General features: G+C 42.2%; 1 protein-coding gene across 2 annotated transcripts in view; it reads right to left on the reverse strand.

Annotated features, from left to right (window-relative positions):
* The window catches only part of znf438 (zinc finger protein 438), a 64,728-nt gene that overhangs the window by 26,908 nt on the left and 12,315 nt on the right, over positions 1-25,505 (reverse strand). The window lies entirely within an intron of this gene.

A 25,505-nucleotide genomic window follows, 5' to 3' on the forward strand; every position in this document is an offset into this window, starting at 1 on the left:
TAGATCGATAGATTCCGTAGATCAAAAGATCGATAGATTGATAGACAGATAGATAAATGATAAAAGTGAAAAAGAGAATAAAAGTTATTTTAGAAAATTAATTACATGCAGTTTGTGAACAAGTTCTGTTCCTAGCACTGCAACTTAACCCAAAATTCCGCTTAAGTCGGATTTTTATTCGTAAAAACCCAATTTTTCCCCTTTGATCACTAAATATCTATCTAAAAACACGTATTATTCATCATGTTAATAGATAAACAGTACAGGCAATTAAAATACACACTGAGGCGTCGTCTCAACCTCCATGTCACACGTCGTAAGAGCTTATATAGATCTTCGTAACTTCCAAACTTGCTATATTTTTTTATTTACATTTATTTAATGAGCATCGTGAAGATGAAACGATGTAAGTCGAGAACCATGTAAACCCAAGGACCGCCTGTACATAAAATTAAAATAAATAATCAAATAACTAAATAATTATTAATTAATAACTTTACTACTAATAATAATAATAATTAAAATATTTATAATAATAATAATAATAATATTAATAATATAAATAATTAATAATTAAATAATTGCAACAGATAAAAATATTCTTAAATGAAAAAGTAATTTTAAAATAAATAAAATAGCATAAGATTAAAAAAAATATGTAAACTAAAATAATTGCAAATAAATGCAAATAATATTAAAAGCAACCACAAAACACTCCATTAAAAAAAATTAAGACTTAATTTTTTTTAGTATTTCAATCCCTTGTTGACCCCTTTGTGATTCGAGGTCCTGCAGGTTTTCCATGTATCCTTGCACCAACACACCTGGCTTACATCAAGTGGATCCAGCAGCCTATGACGTTCTGCATAATGGCTGATTGATTTGAGTCAGGTGTGTTGGAGCAGGAATACGGGAATGCCCATTTTAACTCAAACATCCTTAATTTTGTCTTATAACACATTAAGATCCTGAGCCCAAAATTACACAAAAAAATCATTCAATTCAACTTGAAAAGTCATATCAGCAAAAAGGAACACTTTTTCTGTGACCACATGTTAGAAAGATAGGCAACGTGCGCCCGTCTCTTTCCACCTTTACGCGCAGGTTCAGTAAATATTTCATGTTACAAGAGGGTCATCTCCTCTTTTCTTTGGTTGGTCAACATGAAACAAATCCGACTTGTTTCATCATGCAGAAACTGGAGGATCCGGGATGGATGGAGGCAGAAAAGAGGAGAAAACATCAGAGCGGTTTCACCTAGATGGAAACTCCTGGTCAGCTCACTTAACCTGCAGAAGCAGGACATCCGGTTCTGAGATGGTTGCTATCTCCAGCTACACCACTAGATGGCAGTAATCATTTCACTATGCGGCTTTAATATGATTAAGTCATTTGCCGCTAAATGATATGATGCAGACTGTTTACTAACATGGGGCTCTGATGATGAGAATACAGCTGCAGAGATGTGGTTTACACACCGACAACATGGGCTGTTTGACAACCGCACACACGCAAAACACACACTGAACATCCTCTCTCTTGCAGCCCCCTGCTCCCTCTAAATGCCTGTCGCTTTGGCCCTCCATTAAGCTGAGCGAGAGCTCGTTTAGCCAGCAGTGTCTCGGCGGTCGGGGACGCAGGCTGCCCATTCAGTCACATCCAGCCGTATTAAATAAATAAGGAGCGCTCTTGTGTGTAAATTATTCATTTAACACGCCTTATCCTCTTCCAACAACCTTGTTAGAGCGGCTCAGGAGTGGAGAGGGAGCGAGCGTGGCGGGGAAGGGGGCCGACACCGCGGCTCATGTGCGACTCAGCAGAACCTGTGGTGCATCCCTAAGCTCTGTGCGCGTTCAGATGGAGGGGGGCTAATTCACCCTGACACCTCCTTTGTTTCAGGCAGAAAAAAAAAGAGCTGCAACCACACACACACACACACACACACACCAACACACACGGAGAGCTACATGTTTGCTCACAGTGACGTGCACAAACTCAGAGAAAGAGCAAAGGGAAGGAATTTTTTCTGCATATTCATAGAATAATCATTCTAGTTGTCTGGATAAATTATTGAGAAATGGGAGCCGAGGCCACGCGATGCTGAAATGTGATTGTTAGTATTTTTTTTTTCCAGACAACACAGCGAGTCATCTGCCTGGAACAGGCTGACATTAATGAGCTGGGATGGGAGCAGAGAGGAAAATGCTTATCCTCAACAAACCACCTTTGTGTAAATTAAGCTCCAGGACAAATGCACAGCACCTCACGTCAGGACGCATTCACGGCACGCTTGAAAAATACTTTCAATTATCTGAATTAGGGTGTACATACAGTAAGTGTTGGTGCGGCGGTGTTAGCACACCCGTCATATAAAGATTACTGCTAAATAAATACACCAGAAATGCTTGAAAGCGCAGCATAATTCTCCCCACGTGCAGGATTAAAGCAGAATTTGTCTTTTATACTTAAGTTTGAAGTAAGAGCATTTAACACCCAGCTGCTCCCATCATCCACCCTCACTGTGAAGGCAGTTAACAGGAAAAGATCAGGCGGCTGGCATTCCTCATGTTAGTGCACTTTCATTTCCAAACAGCAGCCCTAAACCTGCGCTGTGATGGTCACTGGATCAGTCGCCAAGCGGGATGTTATGTCAGCTCTGACAGGGCTCGTTACCAGGAGTAACAAGGCTCTAGCGCTAGCAGAGTCCAGCTCCTCGACTCCTACAGCAGGATAAGTGCGTGTGTGTGCTGAGAGTTGCTCCCATAACATTTTAATCCCTAATCACACCCTGAAGCCACTGTACATTACGGAGGTTCACCATGAACAGCGATATGTGCCGCATCGCAGCCTGCCATCATCTCCCGTCGGAGTCTGCAGCTGCACATCTGCTTCTCAGTAACCAGTTTGGATAATCTCATCTGATGTTTTTGTTTTTGAAATTAAAAAGACATTTTAAATTAGTTTCTAAGGGAAAAACTACTTCTGAACCTATTTCAGAGTACCGCACAGATGCATCTGATTCTTATTAGGAAACAGGAGGACTGACTCTTGTCAGTAAGGCTTCAAAAGGGCTGAGACTTTATTTTGATTGACACAACAGGTGCCAATCGTGCAATGAAAGACTAGGACCATACCAGTATGTGAGAAGAAAGGGGGGTCAGAAAACAGCCAGACGATGAGATCAATTTAACTATAAGTGGTTGGTGGCCAAAATGGAGATGAGGGAATAATAAATATAATAATTATACTGGCTTCTTATTACTATCACTTGTTTGTTGTGTCTCTGTGTTCAGCTGTTTGATTAAAATGTTAAAGTGGCGCTATTTACCTCTCTAATGGTAAAAAATATGTGTTTGAAATGTTTAAATGGCAAAGTGACATTTATCCCTGGAGAGTGCAGAACTTTACAGTAGCATATAATATAATAATATAATAATATAAGCATATAACACCTTCCCGCACACTACTGTACAGCAAACAAGCGGCAACCTCCGGCGGTTAAAAGTGAAGCCTATGCCAAAGTAACAAAACTGCAGTTCCCCCTTCATCCACTAGGGGCTCCAAAACTGAGCAAATCCCCATAGACTCCCATGTCAAAAAGACCAACTTCACAGCAGAAATAAACATGTTTACAGCAGAAATAAACATGTTTACTGCCCGTCTCAAAAATCCATGTTAGGTTTAATAGGTCAGGTTTACCTTCATGACAACTGTAGGGGGAGTGAATTTTTTTCTAACTTGCCCGTTTAAAAGTAATTTTATCTCAAAATTTTGCATTTTTGTCCTTTTGATTGACAGGTACCCGATCTCCCGCTTCAAGGGGTAATGTAGAACAACCGTGGTTTTTAGCCGCTTAAGAGCGCGACTTAGCTTTACCTCGCTTACCTTCATCAGCCTTACCTCTTTGCCCATTTTGTATTTTCTGGGAGAGACAACATGCATGACGCTGCTAAGATGGCGATGGACGGAACCTCCCAATGAGCTTCAATTCAGCTCTTCAGAAACCTACAGGTAACGTCACGGAAGCTCCGCCCATCTTATATATACAGTCTGTGATAACAACATAGTGGCTGTTCTGAAATTACACCACTGTTGAGAGTAAGAAAATGCAAGAGGGCATAATTGGAAGATGTGAGGAAAAGAGAGAACAAGAGCCAAGAGCCTACATCTGATTGACTTTTACTGGCTGTAGAGTGCTCAGAGAAGAGACAGGATGAAGACTAATGCTGAATTAGTTATCGAGGAGGGGAGCCTGCCAGTGAGAAAATGTGCCAAAGTTCAGCAATTTTATTTTATTTTAAGTAAATAAAGCTTAAAAAGAAGCTCTTACTGATGCTAAATGTAGTGGTATTTAGGATATTGTTGCAAGTTAAGCTCTTGAAGAGTCCCAATGGTTTTTATTTAGTAACATTCATCTATTTCTATTTTAGCCTTATTAAGCAAATATGGATGATTTGTATGCAATCTTTGTATAAAAAAAAAAGAACATTTAATCTTTTAATAAAACCGTTAAGTGGACAACTGAATATAGAACCACTTGTCCTGTAGCATCACAGTCCTCGTCTTTCTAACCATAGCTGTCAAGTATCCACTTTTGGCCGGGAAACTCCCTTTTTTTTTTTTTTTTCCGTCTTTCCTACATATTTCATGGATTGTTATGTTCCCGTAAATCTCACATATTTTGATATGGGGAGAAAATACACCGATATGAGGAGACAAACCCTCCGCCCCTGCAAAGAATAAACACAGCAACCATTTAACTTATATTTCCAACACAGAAAGAACTGCGCGCACCACCATGCACTGATGATTGGGACAGGAACCGGTGAACGACGCTTCTCCTACCCCCACTACGACCCTCTAGGCGGTTCCCAGAGAATTTCCCGTATCTTAAAATCCAGAACTTGACAGGTATGCTTCTGACACTGCCCTCTTTCTTTCTTTCACATAATAGCATCATCCTGTTTGCTCCTATTTTTGATTGCCAGTTAAAACAAACTGGAGTTAGCTTTTCTTCTTCACCAGTAAGAGTCGCCTCTTAGAGCCAGCTTGTTCATAAACACATCACTCGTTCCAAAGCTGAAAGAATTGGTTCTTTTAAAAGGTGAGCTAAAAGTACTGAATCTTTAAAAACACCTGGACTTCCCACCACTGGACTCCTCTCAAATCCCATCAGTCTCTCTATACTTAAATTTAGTAGGTGTAAACCAGGGCAAAGCCAAGTCCTTCACATTACCTTATAAACAAGCAGCTTTTCCAGATTTCTTTTAATCTGCGAGCAGAACATGAAGGACAAAGTGTGAGGTGTCCCACAGCTGCAGAGCTGAAGCTTAAATTAGCCTAAACCACATGAAAAGCTGAAGTCTCTATTCCAGGCCGGGGCGGGAAAATTACAGCCCTGCTCCCTCTACTCTAGCATTAAACCTCAATTAGTGCAGAAGTACTCCGGTGATGTCATCAGTGAGGGCCCTGGAAATAAGGGGTGCTTTTCTATACAGCAGCACAAACGTTGACAAACCAAACCACCTCAAACTTCTTGGTCCTTCCATTCTGCAGTAGAGAAACTCCTTCCCTTTGGAGTGAAGTTAAGGGGATGTTTCGGGGACACGTACTGGAAAAACAAAAGCACCATAAGTTGTGGCCTGGATGGGCTAAATTTAACAGGAATTTTAATCCTGAGTCGTGACTGGAGTTTTCCCAAGAGATGAGAGGTCAGAGAGGTAGGATAAGAAAAACTCTGGCATGACCCCCACTGACCTGTCGGGAGACAGGAGGAGGAGGAGGGTGATGGACCTGGATCCTATCCAAACACCGCTGCCCTGACCCAACCATACCGCTTTAGAAGTTGGAAGACATTTCTCAGCCCCCTTTAGCTTTATTTGCTGCTTCAACTAAATCATATTAGTGGTGGAGCAAGACGCAGCGATAGCGTGTTGTTTCTGTGATTGAAAGTTGACTGCAGGGTTGCTGTTCCTCCAAGTTGCTCGTAGGCACCATCGCGTACCGTCCTCCTCTCTGTAATCGAGACGCTCGCTCCCCACGCCCACTGAATAATGCATCACAGCTCCCAGCAACTTCTAACCAGTTGTTCAAAAAAGCTGCCCGAGGTCCTCGCAGGTCCTCCTCAGCGAAGCTCTACCTGAAGTGATGGATCGAGTTCACATCTTCAAAGACCAGTCAATCACGCTACAGATTGTTAGAACCACCCAGTGGGTCGACAAACTGCTCCTTGTCTCTCACAGGTGCAGAGAAAAAGGGGTTGGGGCCCACATTTCGCAGAAAGTGGAACAGATTTTTTTTGTCTTTTAGCCCGTGTACTGACAAAAACTTTGAGCAGAGGTGGAGGCGGCGATGGGGGTGGTTGAAGATCAAAAGCTTGCAAGTTCCTGGCGAGCGGACCCAATCAGCCGAGAGGGCCAAGGAGAGGAGGAGAGACAAGCACTTCCCTTTTAAATTGATCCCACTGAGACCCTCAAGGTTCCCCTCGCAGGACTCGCAGAAAAGCGATAAAAATCTAACCCTGTGGATCTGACGAGAAACTGGGAGGGGAGAAGGAGAAGAAGAAGAAAGAGGTTTTTTCTGGGGTAGAATCACAGAATAGAAAGGAACAGTGGGGGAGATCAAGGGAGGAGACGAGAAAGGTGGGCTTATTCTCTGAGGGTGCATCCAGGCAGCGTTGTTCGCCAGCAGACGGAGTAGGGAGGGCTGCTGCTGCTGCTACCCAACCAGTGTTATACATCTAACGATGCGCTCCAACCATCATCATCAAGCCTGCATCTTTATTGTGCCCAGCTGCTGGCAGCTAAAGCGCTGGATCGCTTCGAGCTGGACGGAGATCAGACTCTGGATCAGGTTGCCGTCGTTATCCACACTGCACTAGGCCTCAAAGAAACAACTGCTATCAGAATCACCCAGACAACCAGAAACCTGCCCAGTTGCCAGAACAAATGGCCACGATAAGGTCGATGGATTTAACAATCCCAGATGAAGCAGAGGACTGAAACAAAAACTACAGATTATATCTGGAAATAGATTATATCACCAGCTGACGGCAGAGATGCAGTCACTCCTTCAGCAGAAAGAAACTTGAAAAGCACTCGGAGAGTGCAAACCTCGGCGAAGGGCCACAGTTCCCTCCATATTTTATTTATTTCTTCTCTTCCTATAATAAAAATTCCAAAGGCCCACTATTTCTTCATATTCTGGATCAATGTATCCAGAATTATTCCTTTACCTGGATTAGTAATTGATATATTTTACATCCTGTTAAAAAATATATCTGTTTTTATTTTTGTTTTATTTTTTTTTCCCCCCTAAGTGCTCCGGCCATTTTCGTTGGAGTTACGTGCACAAATGTTGAAAATGGCCCTACCTCACAAGGTTAAAGAATCCTTTAAAAAATTCCTGGATCCAAACTGTGATGGGAATTCCCACCAAAATTAAATCAATTTTTCCTTTTTCACATTTCCAACAACTCCTGAAAATATCGTGAAAACCCGTCCATAACTTTTTGAGTTATCTTGAACACAAACAAACAAATAAACGCAGCTAAAAACATAACCATAACACGGAGGAAATCCAACAGGCTGATTTCCCACCCAACTTTAGAAAGAACAGCTGGAAAATTTCCCCCAATCTGAAACTGATCCAACCACAAAAGTTTATTTTTCCTGATTGGAACTGGGAAGGTCAAACTGGGACATGATAATGATATAAATTCATATTTAGCCCAGTTAGGAAATTAGTCTTTCTATTTAACCCATTTCTATTTACTAGAGAGCATTGGGGCTGCCAAGTTTCAGAGGCTGGGGGCTGTTGGGGGTCAAAGGTTTCGCTCAGGGGCCCACAATGGCTCACCTCTTTTGCCAGTCCGACGACCCCTCTAACCTCTAGGCCAGTGGTTCTCAAACTAAGGTGCCCAGCCACCACAGGGGTCCCAGAGTCATTTCAGGAGGTCAACAGATAGTTGTAAAATAAAATGAAGTCCCATTTAAACAAAGAATTTGTGAGTTTTATTTGATCTGTAAAAATGAAAATATCACAGTCAAAATATTTGCTGAAATTCACACATTAATGCGTAACCAACAAAGTTAATATGGGTGTCAATTTGAAAATGTAAATTTGGCCTTACCAGGACAAGAGAAGCAGATTTTCAGCACATAGGTGCCTTGTCACAGCAGTGAACATAAAACCGATTTATCCTTGTATTTATAAAGATTCTGACCGTTTTCAAGCCTTACATTTAGAGGATGGCCACAGGACAGCCAATTTAATATATTTTGATAAATCACACATTTTACCACTCAGTTGTTGTGGGGCGGCACGCACATATGCTGTCTTGGGATGACGTAGTTACTCTTGGCCAAAAGTTCCCCAAGATGTTTTTGTCACATTGTCCATAAAGTGTATTTTCTTTTCTTTCTTTTTTTTTTAGTTAATCTTCTTTAAACATACACAAAAAAGCTTCAGCATCAAATGTTGCCAAACATCACTGTCCTCATAGCCCTATGAGTCCTTTACATTAGTACGGTTGTTAGTCGGTACATCCACCAGAGTGACGTCAATTTCATACAGCAACAAATGGATACATAAAGGCTGTGCAGCCATTAAATACGCCACAGCTTTGCCCCTTTTGCTGGTCACATGGCAGCTATACTTCTCAACACTGCCCCACAGCTTCTGATAGTAAACACGCGTCGAATACATCAGACACCTATTTAAAGGCTGATTTCTACTCTATTGATGGGTAGGATGGTATATTTGACAACTAGCCATGTCACTGGATGTTAATGAGTCATCCAATATCACTGACCATCACTGAAGCATAATATAATCTAAAATATTACATGTATATTGTAATTAATTAAGCTTGACTCAATGATAAACACAAGAAAATGATACAGCTATATTTTTATAGAATGTTTACATCATTTAGTTATTTTAGAAATATTTGTATGGAACAGATAGAAATAAATCAATAAAATAATGAAGACTATGCATGTCTGCAGAAGTAAAATATTTTATGTGAAAAAGCTGTTTGACTGCTTTTTAATAATTCATGCATCATAGGGTTAATTGGGCCAATCAAACTCAATTAGTATGACAATGTCATTAAACCATGCCCTCTATCCACACAAGCTTGTCTTCCCTCAGGATTCAATGGGCTCCTGTGGTCTTTAGTGTAGAGTAGGATAGAAATGGGGGTCAGAGATTTTGGAGGGGGGGGCAGAAAAGAGCTTAGGCCAGAATCTGAACCTGGACTGGCTGCTTTGAGGAGCTGTAGTCTCAGTTTATAGGGTGTACAAGCTGATCCCAAATGATCATATAGCTACAATGTAAACATATTTTTTCACCGTCTTTTTGTCTGATAGTTTTCTCCTGAAGAGCAACCTTTTTACCGCAGCTTGTTAAAGCCCCCTTTCCACCACAAGGTCCAGGTTGGTAAAGGATGAGACGAGACGGTACGTGCCATTTTGCATTTCTACTTATAAGACGTGTGAAGGGTGCAAGTGTATCCGTTTCCAGTTATCCTACTTTTCTGGGACCCTTCGTTTTGGGTCCAGTCTGACGGATGAGACACTTGGTACAGCTTGACACACTGCAATCCACAGATTGTTCAAAAGGATCGTCACTTGTGTGTAATACTGTGCAATAAGAACAAAGCAGGAACAGATTCATGTTGCAAAGTGCTGTACAGTGTTTCCCCAAACACAACACAAACAGGATTTACCAAGCCGTTCTTCATCCCGCATCATGTGTATCTGACTTTGTTGTCCAGTGGAGCGAAATACTGCTGGTTTGTTTGCACTACAAGTGAAAAGTCCAGCAAAAACAGCTGTTCACCTTTCCAGCTTCCATTTCCAGACTGGTCAGGAGATAATGAGATGATCCTTCCAGGGCTGTAGCTGCAGCTAGCTTTGGGGTTAGCCTCCATTATTTTACACAGCAGTGGTAAAGCAGACATAGGACTCAGCCTGCAACCGTTGTGAAACATAAGTCTCCTCCTGCCCTAAGCTAAATGAGTCCATTATTGATAGAGCAGTCGACTGTGTGCAACGTTCCAACTAATCGACCAGTCGTTTAGTTGTGGATATCTCTGCTATCCATCACGGGGTCTCCAACTTTTAACAATGAGTTTATTAACATAATTTTATAAAGTGTCCCACAGACAACACAGAAAAGACTGAATGCTTTCACCGCTCAGCAACATGCTCCTCGAGGTCGAGCTATACTCAACAAGTAAGTCCTATCATTTCCCTTCCTGTCGCTTAGAGAACATCCCCCACCACTTATAATGGAGAGGTTCATGATAACATAAGTAGGATTGTACCATGTGCAGGTTCTACCTCCACACACAATGACATAGGAAACTATTTAGGAAAAGTTCATGGAGTGGTTGGACCTGACTCAGTTTACAGAGTTCTTGATTTTCCTCTATTTAATTCATTGCATCAAGTGTCCACAAAGGCCGACTGGAGAGGCCGAGGTATGATGACCTTTAAACATGGTCGGAAACGTGAACTTCTTCATTTCAAGCAAGGTGAACCCATTAGCGGGAGGTGAAATCACAGCAAGCAAACATTCATTCCTTTATCATAGCAGCACCTGGTCAAAAGAAGCGGGAATCACGCTGCATTTTACTGATTATGATCTGATTTAAAGTGTCCTGAACTGAAGCACCTGAAATGACTGTAGCAGGCTGCAGCAAAAAGCCCAGCTGTGATGGATCGTCTGCGCCAAGCATGAATAAGTTACAGCCTCATAAATAAGCAGATCTCCACTAATGCTGTTAAGAGTATCCCCGAGGCTGGTGCGAGCGCTGATCCCGGTGTACACTCCTCTTTCCACGACAAACACCACGACGCCGTGCAACTATTCAGCATCAATATTTTGGCATTTCATTCAGCTGACTCTCCATACATCTATTTAATTAGCTGGAAGAAAAAGAAAAATTGCAGGAGAAGCAAATTTAAAGCTACGTGGCCAGGGCTCAATTGCCACAGGTAACCTTTTTGGAGGGACTTAGTGGAGCAAATTGATCTCTGAGAGCGCAGACTCATCATGAGTGTTAATTTTCAAAAGCAGCGCAGAGTGGAGAGAGGCTCTATTTATAACAGCAGAAGGGGATTAGCTTGTCATTAGAATAAAGAGCGCAGAAGAATAATCAATTTCAGGGTTTAAAAAGCTGACAAACAGTTCACTTATTCCCTCTCTCCCCTCTGCTACAGCCTACAGCTTCCAGGATACAGATGTGAGCATTTTCAGGAGGCAGGCTTAGACTCCAGCCTTCCAGTCACCTCCCCTCCGTGTCAAGCCTAATTACAATCTGCTGAACCACACACATCAGTTTGGTGAAGACAGTTATCCTTACTCCACAAGTCAGCCTGACTTGTCCAAACAATACCCATCATTTTACTCCAGATGGTTACCAGAGTAAGTAACAGCCAGTTACTCTAAACTATGTAAACACACATCATTTTAGAGTCTCAGGACTCATGCAGAGCTAGATTATCCTTTCAAGCCTTCTGTTTTCTGGCACAGTGAACATCTTTGATGTGAGCCATCTTGTTTCCAAAAGATAAAGGATCCTAGTGCAGATCTGTGTGCACTAATGAAGAGGCGATGTCACCTGAGATGCTAAAAGTGACAACAAACAACAAACACTAAAACCTGGAGGACCAAACCAGAAAACATATCCTGACCTTCAACCTCCATACAGGACCTCTAATCCCTAAAAAGTTGGGATAAACAACATACCAGATGCTGAAACAAACATTTTACTAGAACTACAACTCACGATTCCTATTCCTATTCCAATTCTGATTTTTGGAAATACTATTTGATTCAGAATCGATTCTCGATTAAAACTGATTTTCGAATTATAGTAATTACACTTGGGTAACAAAAGGTGCTAATTTCCCAAGTAACTTCATTTTTCTATAAGCTAAAAATAACAGAAATTTTTAAGGCTGATTCGATTTTAGTTGCAACAAGTACAAAACCTTTTTTGCTTGTCATTTTTCTTTATTTCAATTAGAAAAAAAACAACACAGTAGCCAGACCATCATTCTGTTGCTATAATGTCCAACAAGACAAATAAAACGATCAATAAAAACAATAAAAATGATAAAAAATAAAATTATAATGGATTATTCTCATTTATTTTTAAAAAAATTATTTAAAAAAATATCAATTTTCAATTTGTAAAGCAAAAAAATCCTGATTTTCAATTTTTTGATTTGATTCCCCACCCCCGCATTTTACCATTTGATGGAAAATACTCATTTTGAATCTGATGGCAGCAAAACAACTGTAAAAAAGTTGGAACAGGAGCAACAAAAGACTGGAAAAGTAACTACAAATCTAAACAGGAGGTGTATTAATCAACTGACTGTGTTCAATAGCCACAGGTCAGTAGCATGACTGGGTAAAAAGGAGCATTTCACAGAGGCAGAGTCTCTCAGATGGAAAGACAAACATCTTTACCAGTCTGGGAAAACTGTCTAAAAAATGTGGATTTATTTCAGAAAGATATTCCTCAACATAAAATGACAGACTTTAAAAAAGCCAACATCTGCAGCCAACATGTACAGCAGGGAACTTCTACTCTGGTCCTCAAGGGCCAGTGTCCTGCAGATTTTAGAGGTTTCCCTGCTTCAACGCACCTGATTCCAATTAAATGCTTCTCCAACAGCTTGCGCCTAAGTTCTGTGCAAACCTCTTAATCTGAGTTAGTCTGAGTCCCACAAATTCCATGTCTTCCTGTGTTTTTTTTTCCTCCTGAATGAAACATCCAGGCTAGACATCGTCCTCACTACAGTAGCATCCAAGCAAGTTATTCTCTTGGAGCCATTGGAGGGCAGGATGGACGAGGCCCTACAACAGAAGGAGGGCAAATTACTCTAAACTACTGGAATTTTTAAGCAATGACTGGCAGACCAGATGCCAACCCATTGAATTGGAATGAATAAGATGTGTGGACCATAGACTGTATACAAAGAGATGGACGGAGCCTCCGTGACATCACCCATAGGTCTCTGAAGAGCTGAATTGAAGCTCGGTGGGCGGTTCCTACCATCGCCATCTTAGCAGGGGCATGCACGTCGTCTCACGAGGACAATACAAATATGGGCAAAGAGGTGGAGCTGAGAGGGGAGCCGTGAGTGTCATGGCGGATGATTGATATCGAGCGAACTCCGAGGTTTCTGTCGCTAAAAGCTAACCAAGCTAACCTGGAGATAACAGGAGCTAACCAGCTAACGGAGGTGAGCAGGCTAAAGCTAAGTCACGTTATTAACCGGCTAAAAACCACAGTTCTACGTTCTTCTGACTTTAAGCCAAAGATCGGTACCTGTCAATCAAAAGGACAAGCCCCTAAATATACCAAACTTCGAGATTAAATTACTTTTAAACGGGCGAGTTAGAAAAAAATTCACTCCCCCCACAGTTGTCATGAAGGTAAACCTGACCTATAAACCGAAAATGGATTTTTGAACCAGACTGTAAACATGTTTATTTCTGCTGTGAAGTTGGTCTTTTTAACATGGGAGTCTATGAGGATTTGCGCTGTTTTGCAGCCCCTAGTGGATGAAGGGGGAACTGCAGTTTTATGCACTTCCGCATAGGCTTCACTTTTTACCGCCAGACGTTGCCGCTTGGTGTGGACCAATCCCTCTGCAGGGTCCACAAGATGCTGGGCATCCCAGGAGCCCACCAGCAAGGGGCCATTGAGTTGGCTACCAACGCAGCAGAGGTGGCGGTGAGGTAGTTATGGATCAGGAGGGGAGAGACGTGGCAAGCAGGGCAGTGCTACCTGGGGTCTGATCAACCCCGGCTGGCTTGTCAACAGTCAGGAGTTCTGACTGTTGACCTGAAACCCCCCATGACCCCAGGTTACATTACTGAGGATGTGTCCTGGTGTATCTCAGAAGTGTTTCATAGTTAGAACTGATATTTCTTTTTCTACTTCCTGGGGAAATGTGTTTAATCATTGGCTGTAAATTTCAGCAGTTCCAAAATAAGAAATGTGTAAAGTATCCTGTTTTACCTTATTAAAAAAAAAAGGGGGCCTTTATTGGACTCTTGCTTGACAGGAAAGTTCAGAGAGCAAGGGGGTTGACATGCAGCCAATGGCCCTACACCAGGGGGAGGCAACTCCGGTCCTCGAGTGCCACAGTCCTGCAAATGTTAGGAGTTTCTCTGCTGCAACACACCTGACACACATCAGACCTAATCAGCAGACTTGTGCAAAGCTTGACATTAAACTCTGCACAAGCCTGCTAACTAGCCACTGATATGAATCAGCTGTGTTGCAGCAGGGAAACTCCTTACATTTGCAGGACTGTGGCACTCGAGGACCGGAGTTGCCTACCCCTGCCCTAAACCATTAACACACAGCATCTCTCGTATCAGTACTTTTGTCAACAACGACAGATATTTTCTCATTTCCTGGTGATGCTCCTCCTCATTTGTCACTCATCTTCTCAGGCTGACGCTCCACTAGAAACGCAGCGTTTTGTTTATTTTCCAGAGACAAGTTAGTCTTGGATTTTTCATTTTTGGGCCAACTTCAGTGTTTCTGTTGGCCTCTTCTGGAGAAGTCCCATCAGTTCAGGTGAAGTCACACAGAGAGGGGCTGCAGAGGTCTAAGTTAATTCAACTTTCATCCAGATTTCTTTATTCCATTTGGCTCAGGACCAGTGTAAACCTCTTAAATGTCACACCGACATAACGGCTGATTCCAACATATTCCGTGTTTACAAAGGATTTCATTGTTGGATTCCTGGATCCTGTGTGTTCATCGGGCATTTCAGAGCGTTTTTTTTTTTCAAAATGAAAGTTGTATTAGGAACCAGATCAGGAAGGAAGCATGGCAGAGAGGCGAAGCCACCTGCTGATCCCTCCAACCCCTCAGCCTCTGACCCAGGCCATCATTTGCCCCACGTTTAACCTGGACAAGTCTTGGGGACAGGAACCACACCGGAAGCAAAGTCAGGAATTCCTGCGGTGGATAGCGAGAACAAAGAACAAAACATGAAACCTTTTCACCACTCTTCTCCACCAGGCACATGGAGGAGCTGAGCTCACTGTAGGAGGCAGTGATGGAGGGATTTATCTTGAGAAGGGAGGAAGTGACTGGTTATGTCGCTTTTAGAGGATCCTGCCAACAGTTCAGACTGCAGGAGACAGAAACAGTGGACTCCTCCACCCAATCAGCTTACAGAACATCTTAAAGCATGTGAGGGGGAAGCATATTGTGCTAATTTGTCTTGTCTGTAGGCAACTCTGACAACCCCATTGATGCCGCCATCCCTTTAACATGAGGTTAGTGGGTGTTTGGCCTCCCCTCCAGTCGTTTGTGAGCTGCAGAGCCTGGAAATGATTAGGCCTGGGAGGGCAATTAGCCTGATCATCGCTGAGCTAAATAGTCCGTCTTGGCCCGGCTCTGCTCCTGGGTCACATCCACAATGCAGCCTCCACACAGTTGTGTTAGAACAACGTGGATCCCCCGTTGGTTTCTGACTGGCGTGCAGGCTACTCTGACTCAGATGAGCCGACATAACTCAGCCATCTATCAGACCAAATCAGAGGGAGGGACAGGGTAGGAGTCCTGGATGGAAAGGAACGTGTTAGGCTCCACATATCTGAAGAAACGCCGTCTTAAATGAGCCATGGTTGGGAAAGTATGCTTTCCCACAGCCTTACACCAGCTAAACGGAATGCAAAGAAAAATGCTTTCCCAACACATGGCCCTCTGCTTCCCCCCCGCTCTCATCTCCCACCCCTGTGAGAAAAAATTTGAGAGATTTTATCCTAAAAAACTGGAGGTTCGCCCACTCATTCACCTGGGACGGGTCTTGGATGGACGAGGCAAGCCAGAAGGTTATAGGAGCCTGGGAATGTTTAACATCAAGAAAGCAATCAGAACGTAGCTGGCGCTGTGGGAATTACACAGGAAACATGGAGAGTAACCCCTTCCAGGCTGGGTGGAAAAAGAAGAGGAAGTGATGAATTTGTACTGTAACCTGAAATGGGAGCATTGGTGGGCATTTAAGAGGGAACAAGAGCTTCAAATGTGCTAAAATTAACCAGCTCACATCAGCTTTGTAAAGCCCTGAAAAGAACCAGCAACAGTACTCCTGGCAAGACTTTTTCTTCCTTTGTGAGCACGGTTTCTACCCACATCTGTGTTCACAAGGTTGAGATGTGAAGACCCAAGGCTCAAAAATGATACAAGAAAAGCACAGGAAAAAAGAAAAAAGGAAGTGGCCTCTATCTCAACACAGACTCGGCTTCAATTTCCCCATCACTGACTTGACTCGGTGTGTCTTTCAGCACAGTGCACTGTGTGGACCGGAGTGAAACGTAAGTACAAATGTTCTGCCGCTACACTTGGCTCAGCACAAATTGCACAAGACAGCTCAGGAAACAGGGCTTTACTTTGTATCCTGAGCAGAGGGCACTTATCAACCAGTCAAAGCGACTGTTAGAGACCTGTTTCCGTAAAGCTCTGTGACCAACAGGCAGCAGCGTACAAAGCTGTCGGACATGAAGTGCACAAGGTCTGGGTCTGAGAAGTTGAAATATCCTCAGATACGTGGTTATAATGCTATAAGAGCAGAGGTGACTATGGCAGGTGATCATGTTATTGATCTATATCACCACAAACTCACAGAATGACTCATCCTTTGCATCCTGGATGGTTATGTTAGATCATAACTAGACATTTAAAATGCAGAATCACTGTTAGTCCACAGTTACACTAGGGCTGGGCGATTAATCGGATTTTAATCTCAGTTACGATCTGGGTTTTCAACCATCATAAAAATAAAAGGGTATGATTATTTTTCCTCTCTGCAGTTTCCTCTCCTGCTGTCTTCAGCTGCTAACCGAGCGTCTCTGGCGTTGCAGCGCTGTGCTGTAAACTCCTCCCACAGCCGCTTTGCTTTCATTCAGACACTGTTGCCAACTTGGCGACTTTCTCACTAAATCTGGAGACTTTTTTTGTTAAAAGCGACAAATCTAGAAACTTTTACTGGAGTTATTAGAGACTTTTCTGGTGTTTTGGCGACTGACTTGAAGGCACATATTGTTCTGCAGTTACTGTAAGGAAGGAGCAGCGGGAGCCTCTCCCGTCCTAAAGCACTCCCAGGCGGCCAGTCTCAGTCGGCTCCGGCTGCAGGTCAATGTAGAATAACTGCAGTAGGTTGTGGAAGTTCACCTAAACATAGTTTATACCATTGTCAGTGACAACTGGCTGCATTATTTTCCTATACATAGTTCAGCGAGTTAAACACTGTAATATCCCTCCTTTACGGGGCGTTACCATAGCAACGTGTTAATCAGCTGGTTCAGATCAGCCGTCTTTTAACAGGTGAATGAGAGAAACGCGCTGCAGCCTGACAGCGATTGTTTGGAATAAAACGTACATCCAGGCCAACGTAAAATAGTTCCTATATAAGCGGTAAAAGCGGATTAAACAACTCGGAACCGTGCATTAGACGGTTATAATGCCTGACACGGAGTCTAGAACACCACGACGCGCAGCGTTGTTTAAAAATACTGGATAATTGTGTTAAATAATCGAGTTCTCAATTTCAGTGAAAATAATCGAGATTATCATTTTTGTCATAATCGAGCAGCCATAAGTTACACTAAATGGGCATTTACATCAGGAAAGTCCACTAGACTCGGTCCGATTCGGGACTCCGTTCAGCTGTAGGGGGGTGTATTATCCATGCGAACCGAGATCGTGCTCACGCTGCACTTTGGTCAAACGAACCAAACAGTTAGAGTAGTATATCCCCATTCCCACCAAAGGTGGCGCTGCACTAGTATTTAGCTAAAGAGAGGACAAGACCCACATTAAGAAGATACTATAGGTGCGTTTCCATTACACCTAGAATTGCGTAAAAACTAAATATCGCAATAGAAGACGCTCATGGAAACACCTACATTTCGAAAAAAAAAGAAAAGTTTTTGCCAAAAAGTTTTTACTCTCTCATGAGATGGTTATTCAGATGTTTCGCTGTAGAAACATATTGCAAATTGTAATGGAAACCCTTTTTTCGTGATTACGTGTTCCTGGACGTGAATTTGGATGGTCATGTGACCAACAACAGCAAATTTCAGAGTTTTAAAAAAGAAAATGAGGGAGAAAAGCTTCAAAAAGCCGTAGTGAATTCTCCGCAGCAAGTAGAAAACACCAAATTAACACAACTTTGCATTAACCGCAATTTTTGTAAAGTCTTGAGAGAATAACAAGATTTTACGAGACTTGAGGCTGATGTGCTAAACACTGTTCAATGGAAACACCTGCAAATCGCAATCCTTGTCAAAACTAACAACATTGCTTTTTCTGGCAAAAAAAATGTAATGGAATGTTTCCTTCACCTGCGAGTTAAACATGGAGACAAAACTCTCTTTTTTTGGTTTTTATTTTGTCTAATGCAAGTATGCTGCAGAAATAAACAGCAACAATGGATGCAGTAGGAACACCAGACGAGCCAGAGGACCCTCAACGCCATCGCTATGCAATTACCCACAGTGCAATGCCAGTATTGTACTTCTTTGTAGTAAACCAACAGGAAGACAGTTTATCATGCAGTTATTTTACTGGTCCGACCTACTTCTAATCAAGCTGTGCTGTTCGTCACTCCTGAGCTAATGTGAGTTTGACGGTCCTGCTCTAAACACCGTACCAACACACCCAGATGTTGTAGTAGGAGGTTGAATAACTCCTGCTTGTAAACACTCAACTAGACTCCAATGTTCCTCAGAGCTCTGCAGATGCTTCATCTTTATGCATCTTTAACCAGGAAAGTCAAAGTGACATTAATCCAGCTGAATTCCTGATGAAGCTGCTCCCATTTCCACATTTTTCTGTGTCTTTTGTAACTAAAAAGCAGCTCATTACGATGAAGTGTTACCTAAATCCTTTCCGGATTGTCCTCATTTAATAACCGCAGTATCGCCGGACGTTGCTGATGCCTCTGCAGTGAATTCAGCTGGACTGATCTGGATTGTCATCTCTTACAAGGAAAGTTGCAGAATGTCCTCAACATTGTCCCCACACAGCCAATAACTTGATTCTCCTCCTTTGAGAGTAAACTGGGATGAGGAAGTGGTCTAGTTTACATGCCAGGACCAAATCTAGTCGCCACAGATCACAAAGACTGCACGAAGCCTTTGCACATAAACAAAATTTAACACATCTACTGGATTAGCAAAGGTTTGTTGGTGATGTCCAGTGCAAAGCTGGTTCAGTGCATAAGCAAACTGAGCAGCCATTTTAAGGCCCCCGCACCGCCAGAGGGCCCCTAAAGATGTTTATGTCAAGATATCTTGGTTATATCTAATTAAATTATATCTCATTCATTTTTTAAACAGTTTTCTCTTACTGTCAAAAACCAGTTCAGTTCGCCACACTCATACATCTACAAAATCTAAAAAGTGCACAGTCTATCATTTTAACACTCAACCATTTCTGGTTTTGCTGCCCCAGAAGTGTTCACAATAAAACAAATGATGCAAGTATGATGCCAGCCAGTTGCAAATAATAGAAATAAATGTGGATGTTACATTAATAGTGTATGAAATGATTAAACAGCGGTAACAGCTAAAGATGAACTAGAGAACTGCATCCTACCTTTACCTGGCTGGGTCTGATCTTAACTCTAGTTTTATCTCATTTTGTTCCATCTTTCTTTTGGCCTTTTCCTCCAATAACATCTTTCTGTGTTTCTTTGCGCATTCAAAAGGTGTGTTTTGAACCTCTGCGTGCTAGCTGTGACGCAGCATGTAAAGTTAAACTTAGCTGCAGTGTCACAGCATCCAGGAAGTTGCATAGTCCCGTTTCATGGTGGTGTGAACAGGGGGTGTAATTATTCTATGAATACAATTATAGCAGGTATCCAGGTGAAAGGGCTGTGATCACACCGTGGCTCACATCCTGCCCCCAGGGAGCTGCACCTTGGTGCCACGTCAGTGCTTGTAGTTGTAACATATAACACATATAAATAATCTCCTGTATGAAGCTGCAGTAGAGTCTGGGTCTGGACAGGAACACTGATGGTAGCATCTTTATCTAAAGAACAGCAGGATGGATGTTCAGGTCCTGAACTTGGCTGAGATCTATGAGAACTAACGAAACATGCTCAGTTTACTGCATGTGTTGATCAGTTCTACATAAAAACCTCAGAAACAGTCCGAGTGAGTGTTTGTACTCCCAGTAGCAGCTCCACATTAAAGCCAGTGTGATCAATGCGAGCCACCTGTGAGGACAGGGGTCTTAGACCCATAACAGCTGAATTTATTTATACTAATATGAAACAAAATAAATGAAGGGGGAAAATTAAAAGCCTGGATTAAAATACACTACATATAAAATGATTAAATTAACAAAAATAAATATATAAAAAACAAACAAATACATAATAAATTAATAAAAAAACTGTAATAAAGCTTTTAATAAAAAGAAGAAACAGGAGACTTTGGTGGAAATTTGAGAAAATTACTTGATGATCACAACTAAATAATAGCAAATAAATAAAAAATACATTAATTAAATAAAAGAAAAAAAATAGAATTGAAGCAACAAAATAGATGTCAAGAGGTGAACCGGTTCTTGAATGATCCCACTTTACAGTAGCATGAGATCCATGCAGTCCAGAGAGTCTGCAGACACCAGGAAGCAGCAAGCCAGCATGAAGCGTAGCAACATGACAGGGAAAAACTTGGCTAAAAGACTCGACCAGCACCAGCATCCAAACCAAACCCAGTTCAAATCCCCAGCAGTATTATGGGAACTTAAGAAAACCATGAAAACATCACATTTCCCCACACAGACATGGTGTAATGAAAGCAGAGACTGCTGGTTACAAAGACGTCTCATCACTGTTGCCGTTTTGACCCAAAACGTTTAACTCCAGCGCTTAAAAACTCTGTTGATAGTCAATCCCAAGCGTGTCGGCACCCTCCCATTCAATACGGAAACAATACAACCGTCACTAAATTAGTTGAAATAGTGAAGGAACCCACACATAAGCCTATGAGGCGTTTACTGCAGCCGCTTGTACACCTGTTGGCAGGTGTTCTGGTCTGCTGCTCATCAACAAAGCGCTCTAAACTTTCTATGCCTTTTTTTTTTGCATTAACAATTATTTTTTCCAACCAAGTTCAAAAACTTTCACTAAATTACAATTTAGCTCAGTTTAATTTAGTAGTTTGTAGTTTCTAGTTATATGAGTGACAATTGTAAATTTACCCTTCTCTTTAATGGGAGGAAGCCGACACGCTCAAGCACGACTGTATGCTCCCCAATGACTCCCCCTGTCGCTGAAGTGAATTATGAAGGTCCTGCTAGTTTCCATGGAGATGACGGAGGATTTTTAGTGAAGTATTCTCGCTTGCTATCATAAACTGTCTTGGACTTTGTGTCTGTCTGGACCCTCGTTGTGTTTTTAAGGTGATGTTGGGGTCTATCCATAGACCGTATATGAAAAATGGACGGAGCCTCCGGCAGATATAAGTGAAGCCTATGCAGAGGTTCATAAAACTGCAGTTTCCCCTTCATCCACTAGGGGCTGCAAAACGGAGCGAATCCCCATAGACTCCCATCTTAAAAAGACCAACTTCACAGCAGAAATAAACATGTTTACAGCAGAAATAAACATGTTTATAGTCTGGTACCAAAATCCATTTTAGGTTTAATAGGTCAGGTTTACCTTCATGACAACTGTGGGGGGAACAGGCGTGGACTGGCCATTGGGCATACCAGGCATCGTCCCGGTGGGCCGTTGACACAATGTGGGCTGGTCCAGTCCGCTGTCTTTTTTTCCTCGGTCTAAATTTTCTCCATTTGGGCCAATTAGTACAGAGGGCTAGCAGTATGTTGGCAGCATCGACACATATGATTGATTAACAATGACAAACTGAGCTAAAAATGGAAATGCTCCAAGAAACACTCGGGTGGCACTGAAACACTGCGACTTAAAAAGCTGAAGTCCTTGGAGGAGCAAGCAGCTAAATGTTTAAACCTGACAGATCTATTTGGGTCTGGGGTCACCACCTAGGCAGGTACTGCTGCATTGGGAGCCGAGCAAGTGGAGACATACATGCTAAGTAACGTTAGCCTGACTGGCTAAGTTTTGAGACGTGTCCAAAACAAAATAGAAAACGTTTTCACAATAAATGTAATGAGACCAAAGTAACTGAATACTTGCGACAACATATTAGCCTAGAGATGAAGGGCTGTGACTTGATATTTGTGGCTGATTTTGTTTAAACATTACGGTGGGTTGTTATTGTTCAGATTAATTAGCTAAGATAGCTAACAGCTGCTAACAACAGCAGCCTCTTGTCACCATAGCAACAGTAAACATTGACATGGACTATTGACCTGTAAACAGAGATCTAGAATCAATATTTTCCATTGAATTTATTGTAGTCTTTCAATGCATGTATTGTTTACTGAGGTGATGGGTATAATCTGTGTAACTTTAATTAGTTACTTTTTCTATAGTTTTCAAATAGTTATGTATAATGCTGTCTTGAACATATTCATATGTTGTCACAAAGATCTGATTTTCTTGCATTGTAACGCAATAATAAGTGTCATAACATGACAAAGACATTCGTGTTGTTACACTCTAGAACGTTTAGTTCACTATGAACTAATCTTTTATTTAGTGCATTATTGTGTATCCACTGATAAATGTTTTATCTGAAAAGTTTTCAACTCTAGGTGCAGGACAGAAGAAAACATTTTTTATGTGAGACCCTGAGGAGTTGTTCCCCCTTCGTCCATTTTCAAGGACTTACTGCCTTCACTTCACCACTTTGGACATTGAGACGTCTGATTTGTTGAGTATATCTTATAATTGTGAATGAATTCATACTTTATTTGCGATGGTGACTTAACGTTTTCATGTCTCTTCCAGTTTGACCACTTTATCTAGAGAGCCGGAGGAGTTGTTTCCCCTCTGTCCCCTTTTGACGACCTGCTTTGTCTCCTCCATCAGTCACTGGGCCAAGTTTGGCTTCCTGAGCTTGTTCCGTGTGGTGAGAGGAATGCCTCGAGCTCTACCACCCTGCTGTTTTTAGGTGTAACCCTTTTCCAACACACCTGAATCAAATAAGTGGCTCGTTAGCAGGCCTCTGCAGAGCTGAATGATATGCAGAACATGAATTCAGCTATTTGACTCAGCTGTGCTGGACAGGGGTTGCATCTAAAGGTTGCAGGATGGTAGATCTCGAGGACTGGACTGGAGATTATTGATACAGTCAGATAATATCTGATATTGTTTTGTTTTGGCCGAAATCGAACCTATTTCCATTGTCGTATATCCATAGTTTGATTACGTTTATTTCCTGAAGACTGAAGATTTTCATATTGATGATCTTAATTTCAAACATCTTCATATCTTTTAATTCCAATTAACAGTTATGTAGACAGGCATTAAGGCTCTTTGGTGAATTAAGTCTTCCTTACTGCTAAGTGATGAACATGACATTCGTGCATGAGAGGAGGTTCTGGGAGATTTGTAGACTTCTATGTAATGTCTGCTGATATGTAGTGGGCTGGTCTGGACAGAAAATGCAAGGGCTGTTTTTTGTTCCAGTCCACCCCTGGAGGGGGAGTTAATTTTTTTTCTGTTTAAAAGTAATTTAATCCCGAAATTTGGCAAATTTAGGGGCATGTCCTTTTGATTGACAGGTACCCAATCTCCCGCTTCAAGTAAGAAGAACATAGAACAACCGCGGTTTTAGCCAGTTAACAACGTGACTTAGTTTTCGCCTACTTCCCTCCATTAGCTGGCTATCTCGGGGTTAGCTCGGTTAGCTCTTAGCTACGGGCAGCTCGGAGTTCGCTCAATGTCAATCACCCACCATGACGCTCACAGCCCCCCTCTCAGCTCCACCTCTTTGCTCATATTTGTATATTCCGGGAGAAACGACACGCATGACCCTGCCAAGATGGCGATGGTAGGAACCGCCCACCAAGATTCAATTCAGCTCCTCAGAAACCTACGGGTGACCTCATGGAGGCTCCGTTCATCTCTTTATATACAGTCTGTGGGTCTATCCCTGGGTTGTTCTGACTGACCATTGATAGAGGTGTCCATCATCATCATCATCATCATCATCAGCTGATGGTTTGCTGACATATTTACCTGCATAACATCTGTACTAAACACCTCAGGTTCACATTTAGCTTCTACGTTTTGCATCAGACATGACTACTCATTCCTGGATAAATATTCTGTATTTCCATAGAAAATAATGAGGTTTTCCTTAAAAAGCATATAATTACATTAATATTAACACTTAGCTTGTTATCTTACGTCTCAGCTCTCTTTATAAACCTAGATCATACATACAACCCTTGTAGCTGTGAAGATAAACTTCATTTGTTTGGGGTATTTACAAGAAAACATCGGCCTCTTCAAGAAGAAGTCAACTCTAGTCAAACTCTCTCTGAGGTTTGACACTGTAGCTGCAGAATACATCTATCGTAAAGCCAGGAGCTTATTCTGGCAGCATGCACAGACGATAGGCTACAGATGCTCAGTTCACGGCGTGGACACTCTGCATCTGTCATTTTACCACATTAAAATGAGATAACACTGAAGTATGGCTGTCAGTCGGTGTGGCCGCTGTGGAAGGATCGAAGCTGCGTTATTTATTGAAATAAACCTGCTCATGTTGAAATGTGTATGGCGAATGCATTATGAACAGGGCTTGTGATGGAGCAAGGGGGGGTGTAACTTGCCGTAACATTACTTTCCGCTCCTCAACAGATGTTCCCCCGAGCAGAGGACGGAGCAAAGGGTCTGAACGCTTTCATTTACTCCTTCCATGAATGGAAGGAATTTTCCATTTGATGGCCTATTTGAACGTATAGACAACTCAGGGTCCTTCTCTGAGCAAAGATCCTGATCTTAATTACTTCCTTAATTAGCTGCGATTCAGAGGGAGAAGCCCTGCTCTACCCACAGTCCCTCAGTACTGCTCTCAGCCCATTTTAAAGCACCAGAGCTGCACTTGTGACACTGATTTGCAAGCCTGCCTTTGCTGAAGGTGGGCTTTCTTTTTCCTCAAATGTCAGCAAACCCCACAGAGCTCCGGCTTCTTAATTCTTCCGCCTGAGGAAAGTGAAGCCTTCTCCTACACCTCCCCTCTCTGCGGCTATGGACTTATATCACACAGACACGTTCCTCAGATTTATGTTTATCGTTTTCCAATGAAAGAGGGACAGCCGCTGCAACATCCTGCATGCTCCGCTCGCTGCGTGATAAATATGGCTCCCTCGCCCCGACTGCCTCCACTCCGAGGATCGATGGAGCATTTAGCTAATCACAGGAGAAGAATAAGAAGAAAAGACTGTCATAAGCAGCAGGACTAACAGTGATGCTTTTCCTTCGGATGCGAGGCCTTCTGCAACACCTCGGCAGAAGTTAGCGCTCATTGAGGTGGATCAAACTTTTCCTGTCTTATTTTTTTTT

This window comes from Telmatherina bonti, assembly GCF_933228915.1.
Source record: "Telmatherina bonti genome assembly, chromosome: 20".
Taxonomy (NCBI): Eukaryota; Metazoa; Chordata; class Actinopteri; order Atheriniformes; family Telmatherinidae; genus Telmatherina; species Telmatherina bonti.